Source organism: Callorhinus ursinus, unplaced genomic scaffold, assembly GCF_003265705.2.
Source record: "Callorhinus ursinus isolate GAN/ISIS: 27379988/994484 unplaced genomic scaffold, GSC_fseal_2.0 scaffold55, whole genome shotgun sequence".
Lineage (NCBI taxonomy): Eukaryota > Metazoa > Chordata > Mammalia > Carnivora > Otariidae > Callorhinus > Callorhinus ursinus.
The window spans coordinates 7,917,606-7,929,676 of NW_027397117.1; the positions used below are offsets into that span (position 1 = coordinate 7,917,606).

A 12,071-nucleotide genomic window follows, 5' to 3' on the forward strand; every position below is an offset into this window, starting at 1 on the left:
AAATGCTCAGGGCCTGGTCCTGACCAAAGGTCTCCATCCATCCTTCCAACCCCTTCTCTTATTGCGCCCTGCCTCCACCTTTAAGCTCCAGGAACTGCAAACTCCAGGCTGCTTTCTCACCTCCCACCCCTTGCTCACCCTATTTCCTCTGCGTTGGGACCCCCGTTCAAGGTTGACCACTTCATAATCCTCCTCTAAGCTCAGCTCAGACATCATTTCCATGCTGGGCTGGAGGCCTCCCGTTTCTGCTCACAAATGTGTATCCCTAACACACGGTCTGCCTTCCCCACTAAACTGTGAATGTTTTGATGACAGGCACTGTGTCATATTCATCTCTATATCCGGAACCACATAAGAGGCACTGAATGCATTTTAACCAAAAAAAAAAAAAACTAACAAGATGTAAAATGATTAAAATCGTAATTCACTTTGAAAACCCCAGGTTGGATGCAACAATGTATTTTCGTTTTCCTCCTTTCTAGCCATATTCAGAACAACCCTCAAATGGAGCCACCGAGGGATCAGTCCATGCTCTGCCCATCTTGAGGGATGGTTTCACTGCTTGAGAGTTAGGATGCACGTTGTTTTAAAAAGTGTCAACGGCTATTGCCAGTGACACTACCTGATGGTTCTCCATCATGAGAAGACATTTCAGACATTGACGATATCAGTTTAAGCCTCGAGTAAAGGGCAAAGATGCCACCTACACCATACCAATGTGGGCACGGACAGGAAACGTGCACACAAAGCAGCAGCCTATAATCAAATCCACCTAGCCTGGAACTTCAAGCGGCTCCAGTGTGGGCACACGCGGAGAGAGGGCCTTCCCCTCCCCAGCTTCCCCTGTGCCTGAGCTTCCTCATCGGGAACAAGGAACGAGATGCTGACCCAGAATCACTCAGCAAACATAGGGCACCCACTCTAGGGCTAACACTAAACAAGGTATGGAAGGTCAGAGGTTACCAAAACACTCTTCGGCTCATAAGCAGTAGTGTGGAAAGATCCCTGGGCTTAGAATCAGGAACCCCAGCCTCTTAGAATCAAACCCTAAACCATGCCTCTTACCCATAAGCTGCAACAGCCTCAGGAAAGTTACTTACCTCCCTTGGCATCAATTTCCAAATATGAAAAACAAGGATAACATGAACTCAAATGTGGAAAAGTGTCTGGTACCAAGTCGGGTCTCAGAAAGCTGAATTAAGACGGTATCCAAAGACCTTAAATGTCCCAAGACCTACCAGAGCCAGAGAATTCCTCTCAATATGAGAACTAGCGCCCCCTTCTGCCACCCTATGAGCACTGCAGGGGCTGCCAGGACCGGAGGGGGCTGGCAAAGCGAGGACTGCAGCCCCAGGACCAGGTTCAAGGACCAGCTCACAGATACCTCTCCCCAGGCTGCTGACCCAGGAGCACGCTACCCCTCGCGAGGCCACTTGCTATGGGAAATAAATTTCTAGACTGGAGCCCAACCCTGCCCAGTATTTAAGCCCTGATCAGAGGCCTCCCACTGTGGAGATAAAGGTTCAACTCAACCAAGCAGTTGCCACACATACGCGCACCCTCACCTCACCCCACCCCACCTCACCCCTCCCCAGCACCCCTCAGCGAGAAAAGGGAGTTGTGCGTCTTTGTCAAGTCTTGCCTATCATTTTCTCCACAGAACCAGCTGAATTAAATTACTTTCTTTCTAAAAAGCCCTTATTCTGCACCCTCACTAAAGGCCTGATTACTGGCAACAGGAGCGTTCAGAGTTCAGAGAAAGGTGATCTTGATGCACAATTCTAAGAAGATTTAGCGCTCCTCCAATAAAATATCCTAGGGATTGTGTTGCCAGAGTGTTTTGTTTTCATTACTCCGCTTGGATACATCCAGTAACCAACTTCAGTGCTGTAGACCCGCTTCTCAGTAAACAGAGCTGTTCTTCAAGCAGTCAGTGCCATGAAAAACGCACACGTCTGCAGTGAACTCAGGAAGAGGGGGCCACGCTGCTGGGCTCCCACCAGGCAGGCAGCTGGGGAACACAGCCCAGGGCAGCCATGGGGTGTTCCCAGCAGCGGCCACCAACAGCCCAAGAGGCTAGCAAAGTTATGCAGCTCCAGGAGTGAATCCTAAACGGGGTGTCACAGCCGAGCTCAAGCACAGCAGAGGCCTGAATTGCCACCTTAGACTTGGGTCAAAGCCTCAGATAAACAAGCAGCAAATACAACTGGGACTCCACCAACACTCCCTTCCACCCCACAAAGACGAACTAAAAACCACCAACAAGCCAAGGAGAGAAGCTGGAGTCCCGCTTCCATCAAATAAATAAATAATAAATAAATAAATAAATAAAGTCCTGCTCTAGCCTCAAGGCAATTTCACACCAAATGTCTTTAAAACCCTTTCCAAAGCTCCCATGCCTGAATTGAAAAAGAGTTTATCTTTTTGACTGAAAGCCAGCAGTTAAAGCAGCAGAACACGGCAGTCTTAAGAGTTAGAAGTTTTCCCATTTGCACAAATGCTGTGTGTCTGGACATCCATAAGGGCAGAAATCTACCCATTCTTCCTAGAGAAGGTCACCTCAACTCTATCGACGGGAAGGCTCTCATTCACTCGAGAATGCCATCATTACGAGCACTCATCAGACTTCAGTGGACGCGACCCAACACAGCCACACACAGCACTTTGTGCTCCTCTCCGAGCCCGGGAAAGTCTCCTTTTCTGCGGAAAAACAGGCTCAGGGCCTGGGGATGGCGCCCCAGTCTTGGCACCCAAGGAACTGCAGGCACACTTTTACCTGGGCTGAGGGCTTCAAACCGATTCAAACCGATGGAAGGCGCCTTCTTCACACACGCCTCCTCAAGGCAAAAAAGAGCAGTGGGAAATGCTGCTGCGGGTGGGGGCAGAGGGCGCACGTGGCTGGCGCCTAGGAGGCCAAACGCAGCCCTGGGTCCCCGCTCGGCACCACGATCCCGTCGGGGTGAGGCGTCCTCCGCTCGCCCTGGCCCCGAGGCCCGCCCCAGAACTACCTGCTGCTGCCTAGGCGCCCTCGGGCCAAGTCTGAGGAAGTTCACTCCCCGTCGCGCCAGTCCGGGGAGGCTGGGGCACCGCGTAAACCCGGACTGCCCGGGACAACCGGAGCCCGCCCCTGCCCAGGCGCCCGACCCAGGGAGCCGCTAAGGGCCCGGGGACCAGCCGAGCAGCGGCCAGGTCCCAGGCTGGGCTCCCGAGGCCTCCCCGGTGATCCCCCGCGCTTCCCGGGGCCCGCGGACCTTCCCGGCCGTGCGCCCAGGAGGGCGAGCAGCCCGCGCTGGGGGGCGGAGGTGGAGGGAACCCTGCGTCCCGCCTCTCCGGATCGCCATGACTCCGGCTTCCTGGAGACCTGGAAGCCGCCCTGCTCTCCTACCTGGGCTGCCGTGTGGCTCCCTCTCCTCCCCCTTCCTTCCCGCCGCCCGGGCGCCCGCGGCCGGGGGCGCGCAGCCTAGCAGCCCCCGGCGCCGCGGACTCCGCGACCGGAGCCCCGCCTGCAGCCCGCTCAGTCCGGGACACCCGAGCGGGACACCCGCGGCCCTTCCCCGCCCCACGCCCCCGGGCGAGCGGCCAGCGGCCACCCCAAGGGAGGGCCAGGTGGCTCGGGCGGCCCCCCAGCCCGCCCCGTACCCTCTGCCCGCGCCAACAGGTATGGGAGGCGTTGTCCGCGGCCGGCCGGCCGCCCGCTCCGGGGCGGGGGGCTCCGGCGCCGGGGAGAGGGGCGAGGACCGAGGCAAGAGGCGGGGGCGGGCGCGAGCGGGCGGCGGCACTCACCTCTGGCTGGGCCGGGGCCGGCCGCGCGGGCCCGCCGCCCCGAAGCCCGGGTTCCGAGGCGCCTCCGCGCGGCGCGGGGGGCTTCCTCCGAGGCCCGCAGGGAGGGGGCGGTGCGGCTGCAGGCGCCGGCGGGCAGCGCTCCGCCTGGCGCTCACACCCCCAGCCGGCAGCCGCGTCCCCGCGCCGGCATCCTCGCTGCCGCCGGCTCCCACGGCGCCCCGGGCCGCTCCCCAAGCGCGCGCCGGGCCGGCGCGAGCCCCTCGTCGGCTCGGAGCGCGATCCGGGCACGCTCCTCCCTGTCCTTGTCCTCTGCTCCCGTCTGGGGACGCGTGCCCCGCACCCCGGCACGGCGCGCTCCTCTACCCCTCCCGCTCCCGCTGGCCGTGCAGAGCCCCGGCGCGCGGGCTCAGCCCATGTGCGCGGCTGCCTCGCTGCGCCCCGTAGCCCAGTGGCCGAGGCCCCGCCGGAGTTGCGCGCCCTAGAAACTCCATGCAGCTCCGGCCTCCTCCCCAGCGCCTCCCCGGCGGGCCCCCCCGGGCCTGGAGGCCGCCCGCGGCGCCGTCCCCGCTCTGCCTTCGCCCGCGTCAAGAGCCGGGGTTCAGGGCTCGCCTCGGCCGCCCGCGCCCGGGCTTCTCCGAGGGACGGGGAGCCCCCACCCCCAACCCCTCCGCCTCTCCAATGGCTCCCTCGGTTTCCAGGCAGCGCAACCTGAGGAACGCCTCGGCGCGCGCGCACTCACACTCGCGCACACACACACACGCACTGCACACACAGGCACACACGCGGGGGGCGAGCTGGAGCTTGGCAGACGGTCCTCCTTCTTTTCCTCCCCAAAGGAGCTGCCCACGTTAACTCCGGCAAACTGCTGTTCCTCCGTATTGGACAACTCGCCCAAGCGCCCCCCACCTTAACTGCTTCGTCCCCGGTGCCCACACCCTTGGGCCACAGTCACACCTGCGTCCGCGCCCCGGGGGAGGGCCGCACGCCGAGTCCGGGGGCCGGAGGGGGATTCAGCGTGCCCACCCCTGCCACTATCTAGTGAGGCGCGTATGTGGCCCTCGCACGCCAACCTCTGATCTCGCTCCCCTGGGGTCTGAGAACACCTGGTTTGGCCCCCCACTTCTCTTTCCAAGGTCATAGAATGAATTTGATGAGGGGGAGACGGCGTTTGGACACAGGTGTGAGCTAGAAATCTCGAAGACCCTCTGCAGCCGGCGGGTGCTGACCTCTGCCAGGTCCATGCTCAGACCCCACGCCTCAAGGGCAACATTTTTAGCTCAGTCTCGGGTCGACTATCCCGTCCCTGGGCCCAGCTACACATTGCAACGAAGGTTTGTGTTGTCAAGTAAAGGAAAAGAATCAAAACACCAAGATGCGTCTCAGTACAATTCCTCGTTAGTATAGTGGTGAGTATCCCCGCCTGTCAAGATGCGTCTCAGACTGTCCGGTAGACAGAGTCGAACGCCTTCCAGTGCCTTCCTGCTCTCCCCAAGGGTGTGCCAAGGGAGAAGGGACAACCCACCTGGTTGCAGCCTTTCCTTACAGCACCCTCCTCTGCAGGCTCCCAAGTTTCAGGCCCCCTCTAGGTGGCACAAAGACTGCTCACCAGCTCAGTGCCTGTAATTCCCAGAATCAAAGAAAAGGTATATATAAAAATTCTCACACCAATCAGGAACAAAGCAGGGGATACTGCCCTAAGCCTCTGGTCCAAACAGCTCAGCAATCACCTCTCTGGCTGGCTGGTGCGGCTGCCAAGGGAATGTGGGCCAGATTCTGCCAGCCAGCCACACAAGTTAATCAGGCCTTGCAGCCTGGCCATGGTTCCTCTGAGTCTTCATAACATTCAGTGCAGGCACCATTCCTTTGGCATTTAGCATTTTACTCTGTGTTATGACAATCTTTTCTTGAACCAGTGCTGCTTCCCAGACTATCTTTCTGAGCCACTGGCTGAGTCTCTTGTCCTTAGTTCAGATGTACATTGAAGTCATTTGCAGAGGTTTCCACGAGGGGCTGTGGGCAGATGGACTAACAGAGTTGGTGAGGTCTCAGTATGATCTTTTCCTGTGATCTCTCCACTTGGACGCAAACAGCATCTTCTAACAACCGGTTGCATCCGTAAGGGGTTGTTTTGTCACTTTCTGCATGGCAACCAGGTCACCAAAGCCCCGTGGCAAGTCTATATATTGTTTAAGAAAAGGGGGGGGAACCACAGGCCCAAAATGGTCTCATCTTGACTGAGTTGCCAAACCCGGGCTTCATCCCCAATCTAAGTGCAGTTTCAACCTCCTTCAGAAATGTAATCTTAACAGGTTGGCCAGGAATTTGTCAGTCTATGCCAGTGAGGGCCTACCACCTGGGCCCTTCCAGCCCCCGAAGGAAGAGAAAATCACCTGAGTGCTAACCCCAGAGCCTGACCCAGCACAGTCCTTTTCTTTTACTAATAACTGTCTTGCCCCCACCCTCCATCTATAAAACCCTTCCATCTTGTACAACTCCTGAGTGCCTCTCTACATGCGAGATGGGGTGCTGCCTGATTCGTGAATCATTTAATAAAGCCAACTAGACCTTCAGATTTACTTGGTTGAATTTTAACAACATGCACATGATGGAGTTTCCTGGTAGAATGTAGGGGTCCCCATTTAACCAGAAGAGGACACATCTGGCAGAAGTCCTCTGCCCTCGCATACTGCCCATGTGGACTTGGACCAGTTGTGTGGTCTCTCTAAATCTCACTGGACTCCTCTGCAAAATGAGGATAATTACAGTATCTATTCAATAAGGTTGTTGTCAAGATTAAAGGTGATCTTGTGAGGGGCGCCTGGGTGGCTGAGTCGTTAAGCATCTGCCTTCGGCTCAGGTCGTGATCCCAGGGTCCTGGGATCGAGCCCCGCATCGGGCTCCCTGCTCAGCGGGGAGGCTGCTTCTCCCTCTCCCACTCCCCCTGCTTGTGTTCCTTCTCTCGCTGTGTCTCTCTCTGTCAAATAAATAAAATCTTAAAAAAAAAAAAAGGGATCTTGTGAAAAAGCAGTCCCTTATGAAGGAGTTACACAGATCAGTTCTAGGCATAAAGGAGGCTTTCAGCAAATGTTGGCTGTTGTCATTATCACTGAGTAGTTCACACATACAAAAGACATTACCTTGGGGAAAAGATCAAGGATCTTTCTTCCGGAGATACGAATCTCAGCTGACCTCAAAAACAAGAGAAGCCAGGGGGCAGACTTTGGAGAGCATGCCAAATGCAATTTCCTTGTTCTTACCAACAACGACTATTTTAAGACTTCCAGGTTAAGAGATTTGCAGGTTCCAAGGCCCTGATACCCTTGCTCCAACTTTTCTATATATTTATTAAGGGTCAAAATGTGTTCAATATATATTTATTAAGGGTCAAAAGTGTGTCTGCCCCTTCCTATTAAAATGCTAAAGAAAATTTTATACCACTTATCAGAATGGAAGCTAAAAGCAACATAGAAGAAAATGGGTGGGAGGGAACTCCCTTTCTCCTGCATTTGCAGCTGGGTTTAGCAGAAGTATTCTCTCCAACCCAGAATAATACAGCCCTCTAGGAGCAAGCTAGGGATAGACATTAACTTCGGTCTACCGCCTGCCCCTAGTTTTGGGACTCAGAATGACAAATAAGACACCTGGACAACAGCAACCTTACCACCTGGTCATCATTTCCTGACATGGCCAAAGTCATTCCTGCCTCCACATTATCCCTTCCCCTATCCTTCCTTCCTTGCTTTTACTTTCAATAAACCCATTTACTTTCAGTGCCCAAGACACCCAGGGGTAGAGGAGAAGGAAGGGGTCTGTTGTATTCTGAACAGGAATAGGCAGAAAACGATGAATCATTTGGGTGCGTACATGCTGGAGGGTGAAGCTCTTCATATATTTCGAAATACAGGATTTAGAATGCGTTGGCTTCTTTACAACACACATTTTCTACCTCGTGGCTCGAGGTTTTAGAGTGGTTGGTTAGGCAGCAACAGATAAGTGGAATAAACTTTGGTACCTGGAAGCACATTCCTCCTGTGGCAAAAACTGAACATATGGGCTTTGGGATTGAACAATGGACAACAGCAGTGCCTTGAAAGACCGTTTTAGCCAAAGCCACACGGGCCTCCAGAAGACTCTCGGAGAGGACTTGAAGGACACTGAGGAAATTGCTTCTGCAGGCTGTACGAGAGAGTACCTGAGCCATGCACTCGTAGGACGGTGAGCAAAACTGTTGCCCATTATAATGTGACAAATGGGAAGGTACCTAATGAACTCATGGGAGAGTCCCTGACAAAGGGAGGTTTCCAAGTAGAACATAGAAAGGGCCAACTGAATTTTTCTAGATGCCTATGATAAAAAGACAAGCAGAGATGAGTTAAAGAAGAAACTATTCTTTTTTTTTTTTTAGTAGAATTTAGAGGAAATAGAAAGAACCAGGACATGCTGGTTCATTCTAGTATCTCCAGGCAAAAGCTAACAAATCCAGGGCAATAAAATGTGGTCTCTGGATAAAGATTAAGTGAAGGATGGAGCTATAAGATCCTTTGTTAAGACCTCACACAGTTTTAAGGACATGTCTGGAAGACCTTTTTTTATTTTTATTTTTTTATTTGAGAGAGGGAGAGCACTTGCGTGCACATGCTCACACACACACACACACACACACACACACACACACACACACACACGTAGGGAGAAGCAGACTCCCTGATGAGCAGGGAGCCTGATGCGGGGCTGGAAGAGCTTCTAAGAATCTTGGAGACATGGTCCCTTAGCAGCCTCACCAGGGGCTGAAGATAGAGAAGGGCCTATTCTTAAAGAAATATGTAAGTTTGGCTTTTGTCTACTGGATGAATTATAATTTGAATCAAGAGATCACTCAATGATTTAAAGAAAATATACTAGCTTGGGACCAAAAGGGACAGAGACAATACAAAAGGAAAGGAGACCACTGGATGCCCAGTCCGCTCAAGGTAGTAAAGAGCCTGCAACATGCAAACAGGCTGTTCGTTCTTATGGAAGACAGATTATGACTCAGAGAGTGGAACCAAGAATCCAAAAGGTGAACGCAAGAGTCTAGAATCACTCCCAAGAAGTAGGACCTGGCCCTGATTAAGGAACTGATGACATATTCCCAGCTGGATTCCAGTATCACTATGGATCAGTGGCTGCTATAGGAAAGAGCTCTCGTGTCCTCCCTTATTGGGTGTGATGTCTATTACAATTTTTATCTCTGCCTCACTTGTATGTTGGGTTTTCAAGGGAGAGCAGGGAGGAGTTCACAGATCTTCAGGGAGCCTCACCCACACCTGAAACTACTCTAGATAAACAAACCCAGGACTTCAAGCCTGAGCCTGAGGCCACAAGGAGATGAAACTTCCTGAAGCCTTTAGATGTTTCCGGGTATTTTTCATGTTGGAAGAATGTAAATAGGGGCACCTGGGTGGCTCAGTCAGTTAAGTGTCTGCCTTTGGCTCAGGTTATGATCCCAAGGTCCTGGGATCGAGCCCCATATGGGGCTCTCTGCTCAGCAGGGAACCTGCTTTTCCTTCTGTCCCTCCCCACCGCTCAGGCTCTCTCTCTCTCTCTCTCTCTCTCTCTTCATCTGCTCTCTCTCAAATAAATAAAATCTTTTTTAAAAAAAAAAGGAAGAATGTAAATAATTTTATACTATAACGAATTATATATGGCCACAAATGCTTTGACATTCCTCTTCAAGAACTGGTAACTACATCTCCCTACCCTTGAATCTGAACAGGATCTATTACTTCTTTAATAGAATATGGAAGTTATTCTGTGCCAGTTTCCAGGCCTAGGACTTAAGAAATAGGAAGCTTCCATTTCCTGTCCCTTGGAACACTCTCTTAGAGCCCAGAGTCACTCTATAAGAAATCCAGTTACCATGTGGTGAGGCAGCCCAAGCTAGCTGTGTGGAGAGGCTCTGTGAAAGGAGGAGGGAGGGAGAGAGAGGCAGAGGAAGGAAGGAAGAGAGGGAGGGAGGGAGGGAGATCTGGACAATCTCCCACGATTCTAGCCCCTGCTGTAACAGTCTTCTCAGCTGAGGCCCAAGATATCGAGGGCAGGGATAAGCCATCCCCACTGTTCTCTGAATTCCTGACCCACAGACTAGAAGAGGTAGTAATAAATTGGTGTTGTAAGCCACTTAGTTTTGGGGTGATTTGTTATATGGCAACAGATGACCAGAATAATTTGCTACCTTGAAAAGAATCCACATTATATTGTGAAGTGGGAAAAGCAACTTGCAAAATAACATACAGGTACAATTTTTGAAAAAGAAAATTTTGTATGTTGTATCCATATATACACAATATATTTGCACAGAATATAATTATAATACTGTCTGTTACCTAACTTTAAGGAATCAATATTGGAGAGCCTGCTACTTTTTAGGTATATATTATATGAATGCTCTACAACAAATATTTTTAATATTCACTTAATTATTTTAAATGAGAAAAACAGGGGAGCCTGGGTGGCTCAGTTGGTTAAGCGACTGCCTTCGGCTCAGGTCATGATCCTGGAGTCCCAGGATCGAGTCCCACATTGGGCTCCCTGCTCGGCAGGGAGTCTGCTTCTCCCTCTGACCCTCTTCCCTCTCGTGCTCTCTATCTCTCATTCTCTCTCTCTCAAATAAATAAATAAAATCTTTAAAAAAAATAAATGAGAAAAACATGTTCTGCATTTATTTTATTTCAGAGTAATAAATATGTAGTATATACCTACAAAAAGAATAACACACTCTGCCCCTTAAAAAACACAAAACACTGGGTTTACTCTATTACAGGATTATTATTGAAAAGAGATTATATTGACACATATGCTGATAATTCTTTTAATATCTAGAATAAAGACAAATTCAAATTGTCAACAAAGAAAAAACAAGTTATCAGCAAAGGAAAAAAAAATCAAGAGTGGCTTCAGGAGTAACACTAGATCACCGAAGAAAAATGAACCAACAAACTTAGAAGGTAAAATGTTATCACCTGGGGTTTATTCATTCATTTAGGTTGTTACCATGTATGAAAGTAAGAGGAAAAATATTTTCCTAAGGAAACGGGTGAGAAAAAAAAATACTCAAAGACTTACATCAAGAAATTTAAGGGCACCTGGGTGGCCCAGTTGGTTAAGTGTCTGCCTTTGCCTCAGGTCATGATCCCAGGGTTCTGGGATCGAGTCCCACATCAGGCTTGCTGCTCATTGGGGAATCTGCTTCTCCCTCTCCCTCTGCCCCTCCCTCCTGCTCATACGCTCTCACTCTCTCACTCTCTCTCAAATAAATAAATTAGATCATTAAAAAAAGAATGGATTCAAAGCTAAGAACTCAAGAGAGGAATCAAGAACTCAGCAGTAAGGCAGAGGCATTGTTGTGAATCTAAGAGTCTCTGCTGCCTTTCCTTTTGAAACATCAACTAATTTCCAGGTAGCATTGGACCAAAAGGCCAAAAAGAAAGTAATATCTCAAGGACTTTTGAGATTTTTGAGAGTATCACAGGCACAAAGAGAAAATAATCAGGTTTCAGCACTACTGAGACTGCTAGGACCTGAGGGACCAAAATGCACAGGAAATGAAACTTCAGAAAAGTGAAAGCATCCTTCAACTCCACTTCCCCCCTAAAGAAATATGCTTCTTTTGAAGCTGCACAGGGGGAAAGGTCAAGAAAAAAACCCCAGCAACAGCTAAGTGACTTCACAGTGAAGGAGGATATGCAGGAGTCTCACAATATGTGCAAAACAAAAATTGGAGTTTACAACCTACCAAGGAGGAAGGGCACTGATAAACACCCAGGGTTTCAGGTGAAGCTCTTGAAGACTATATACATGAAGACAAGGGCAAACCAAAAGCCTTCGAAGAATCAAATCCCTCTTCAAATTATCTCAATTACTGGTCAGCAAAAGGTGATCTGCATGTGTTCTAACTGCCTGCCAAATGAAAATTTTAGTCTTTCTGAGGGGACAGAACAACATATAGAGACACTATAATATTTCATATATAATATCTGACATTTAATAAAAAATTGCCAAGCATGGCAGGTGAGAGGGCCAAATTAAGAAAAAACAGTGAAAGAACACAAGGAAAACATAGGTGATCCAGATATTGGAGATGTATAAAACAAACACTAAATCAATTGAGATAAATTTTCAAGAAAATAAATGATAAGACAATTCACCAGGGAAGAACTAGAATGTATTTTAAAAACAGAATTAAATAATAATTCTGGAAACAAAAATATAATAACTCAATAGATGTGCTTAAAGCACATTCAACAAAA

At 50.4% G+C, this 12,071-nt stretch overlaps 1 protein-coding gene across 8 annotated transcripts in view; it reads right to left on the minus strand.

The window, feature by feature from the left end:
- Nucleotides 1-12,071, minus strand: part of CALN1 (calneuron 1) — a 501,983-nt gene that overhangs the window by 424,385 nt on the left and 65,527 nt on the right. The window contains exon 1 of one of the 8 annotated variants that reach the window (XM_073884248.1): nt 3,784-4,017. The exons of 6 other annotated variants lie outside the window; for them this stretch is intronic. The gene's annotated coding sequence lies outside the window, so the exon portion shown is untranslated. Of the gene's footprint in view, nt 1-3,385; nt 3,447-3,783; nt 4,018-12,071 lie in introns of those variants that run through there. One more of the 8 variants, XM_073884245.1, reaches the window with a different exon arrangement.